The 3,719-nt window shown below is 39.1% G+C and overlaps 1 pseudogene; it reads left to right on the forward strand.

The window, feature by feature from the left end:
• The first annotated feature begins 380 nt into the window (after positions 1-380).
• On the forward strand, positions 381-2,381 carry LOC138817104 (E3 ubiquitin-protein ligase RLIM pseudogene; annotated as a pseudogene).
• The last annotated feature ends 1,338 nt before the right edge of the window (positions 2,382-3,719 follow it).

The raw sequence follows: 3,719 nt of genomic DNA on the forward strand, positions 1-3,719 counted from the left end.
GACACAGGCTGACCCGTTGCAACAATGAGACCCACAAGACACTATGTTGGAAATGAACTTTACAACTTGGGGTGGGGAGTGAGGGTGGTTGGGGAGGGGAGGGATAGTGGGAGAACAACAAAGGAAAGGTAACAATGCTTGACAAGAAATGTCCCCATTGCCTTACCCATGTAACTGTAACCCCTCTGTACAGTATCTTTACAATAAAATAAAATATTAAAAAAATAGAACAGAGTGAAGAAACTAAAATCCAGTTTGTGTTTCAATAACATGTCCTAACAAATAGGTAATTTTCCAAGTGTTCATCAAGATGAAAACCTCAGTTTCTGACAATAGAGTAGTGATCAGTCTGCAGCACAGTGCAGAAGGCAGATGGACTGATGGGATCTGTAAATGATCTGAGTAAAGAAGATTATAAGCTTATGAGCGATAACAATTTTCAAGGCAAGCCAGGTAAAAGTACTGAAGAAGAAAGAAGACTTCAACAAATTAGTATCCACCTCCACAAAGCTCAGATGAAAATAGTGCTAGAGAAGCTTCAGGTGATGTAACTAAGAGCGATTCTATAATAGAAAGCCTTCACTTTGTTTGACAAACTAGAAATATGACAAGAAGTGGACAGAGAGCTAACCAGTCTTGGAGAGCAGTGAGGTCAATTAATCCAAAGAGTGGTGGCTTTAGATTCAGCTTAGAGATAAATGTTAACCAGAATAATGTAGCCCAAACTGAGAGAATAAAAAAAATGAGAAAAATATGAGCAAGATGTTCTATTAGAGAAAATACAAATAAACAACAATCAAAGACAGGTGGAAAATATACAATGTGAATCAATGTCTGCAAGACCATCTAAATCACAGCAAAATTCAACTGAAACATGAACTGAAATTCTACCTACCAGAGTTCAGAGGAGGGCAGAAAGCAGGAGCCTAGACCATCTGAGAACCAGAGCAAAAGCTGAAAGAAGCAAGTCAGCTCTGCATCCAATAAGTGAAATTCCACGAGGATCTCATCATAGTATCTCATCTCAATGAGATTCTTAACACCCCTTGGTAAATGAGACTGCGGGAAGTTCTAGAATCCAGCACCATGTAACACTGAGACAGCAAATAACTGGACCTGAGTTAAGTAGAAGTCTTTTTGCAGCTTCTGGAACAAGAATTGCCTCTCAGGGGGCTATTGGGGGCAGATTCTTCAGACACAGCCACCATTAGTGAGTCTACAGGACCAGAACAGAGACCCCCAACCACAGTCCTTGATTGTCAAGTAAGAAGAGTTTATCCTGGAGATCATCATCAGAGAAATAGCATAGCCAGCAGAACTCAGACACCACGTAACACTGTCACTCATAAAACTGAATGAGGAGGATTTGAACACCCACTTTTATGGTCTGAGAGGAAAGACATGAGAACCTACATTAGTACCATCAGGATTCCTATTTGTATAATCTTAAATACTGGCTCAAGTGAGAATATATCTGTTGTGATTCAGACCACATTAAGACAGATAATCACAGGCTGGGAAGGTGGCTCAGTGGTGGAGTGCTTGCTTTGCATGCATGAGACCCTGGGTTGGATTCCTCAGCACCACATAAGCAGAAAAGCTGGAAATGGCACTGTGGCTCAAGTTGTAGCGTGCTAGCCTTGAGCTGAAGAGCTGAGGGACATCACCCAGACTCAGAGTTCAGGCCCCATGACCGACAAAAAAAAAAGACAGATTATCACAGGTTTTGGTGAGCTAAGCTACTTTATATACAGTGATAGCGATTCAGAGCCTAGTATCTCAGTCCTATGTTGGTAAAGGCAGAGTCACAGAATGGAAGATGGAACTCTAGTGGTAATAGCAATTCTGGTTACAGTTCAAGTTCTAGTTCCAGTTTCAGCCCAACTTGTAGTCATAGTGATGAAAGTTCAGAAGCTAGCTCAGAGGTATTTGGAGGCAGTAATGAAAGGTCCTCATCAGAATCATGAGGAGCCAGGGGAGTGGACTGACACGGGGCTCTAATTACATTTGATGAAAATGGCTTTTTGTTCTTCCTTAGCCTGGCTCAGATTTTCCTCTTGAATGAGGATGATGCTGACCATCCTAGAGGACTCATGGAAAAACAGACTGACAACTTGGCAATGAGAAGTTTTAGTGAAAGCAATGCATTAAATAAAAACACGTAGTGTTTACATTGGAGAATATACAGAAGGCAACAAACTTAGTAAACTACTTTGTTTCCATGACCACCATTCCACTTCATGAATTGCTGGATTCTACCTGTCCTCTTTGTCTTAGCTTCTGGCAGCAGAAAAAGCTTCATATTATTAAGATATGAACTCTCAGCTGGACTAGTGAGGGGCAAAGGGGACTCACTTGCTTTACACTCATTTTTTGAGTGATTCTTCAATATAAAGTAAGAACTTGAGTTCGATTATTGCTTTCTAAAGAAACCAAGTCCCTGCTCATATTTCTCTTACTGAATAAAAGCAAATATTTAAAAAGAAAAAATTAACCCCAAATTCCAAGTTCATAAGAACTAAATAAAAGGAAAAGTGTTTCTTAAATTCATGTGGCATTTATTTCATGACGTTGTAGCATTAAACACTGAGAAAAAAAAACATAATGGAAATAAAATTCAACTCCCTGGCTAAGCAATTTGTCCTAGATACAATTTCATTTTTACCCTGAAAGTTCTTATTTTTCTAAACAGATTTTAAGTAGCAAAACCTCTTTTACTAAGATTTATTACTAAGCCATAGTTACTTCTACTGATCGACTATTTTGTTATTGGGGGAAAAGAAAACATAGTTTAGGCCTGATGCTATGGGTAATTCTTATCAAGAACCTGAGACCTAGGGATCATAGTTCAAAGCCAGCCTGGGAAAGCCCATGAGATTCTATCTTCAATTAACTACCAAAAAAGACAGAGTGTAGCTGTGGCTCAAGTTGTAGAACATTGGCCTTGAGCAGAAAAGCACAGGGACATCACCCACACCCTGAGATCAAGCCCCAGGTCAGCACCAAAAATAAGCAAATGAATAAAATAGTCTAGTGTAAGAGAATGATATCTGAACTGATATACAAAATCATTTCTTTCAAATAATGCTATGCGTTATTGAGCAACCACTTATCTTTATTGATCCTCCATTCCACACCTACCTAATTTGGCATTATTATTTTCTTCTAAATTGATAGTGAATTGAATGAGAAAGTATGCATTAAAGTTTCAAATTGTTGGCTTCTCATTTTTTCCTAGTCTTTCTTTTTCAATCATAAAATAGTTTGATTGCCAAAGTTTTCCTCTAAAATCTCCTTAGTCTTTGTACTCTGTGATGGTTAATTCCTATTACTATTGGGAAAATGGAGGAGAATGGAAAAGAAATAGGTCAGACTCGATCGTCAACCGGAGTTGAGTTTTTATATGAGGTCTGAGCAAGGAGGCAGAGGTTAATGTAAAAGCCACTAGGTCAAGGGAGATGGGGGCTTTTCAGTTGGGCCCACATGGGTTGTTTACAGCTGGGCTGTAGATTGCCCTGCTGACACATCAAACAAGTTCGTACATATCTGGGATTTTGCCTCGTGTCTGTATGGACCTGGGACAATAGGATGTGGGTCAATCCTTCATATTCCATCTTTAGATACATAAAATGATCGGGCAAGAGTGGAGAGACAAGTTCTTCAATTACTAAATATTTTTTTTATATTCAGTTCCTGTAAAAGTTGCAAGGATCATCAGA

This window comes from Dipodomys merriami, unplaced genomic scaffold (genome assembly GCF_024711535.1).
Source record: "Dipodomys merriami isolate MVZ:Mamm:240054 unplaced genomic scaffold, mDipMer1.0.p SCAF_7, whole genome shotgun sequence".
Lineage (NCBI taxonomy): Eukaryota > Metazoa > Chordata > Mammalia > Rodentia > Heteromyidae > Dipodomys > Dipodomys merriami.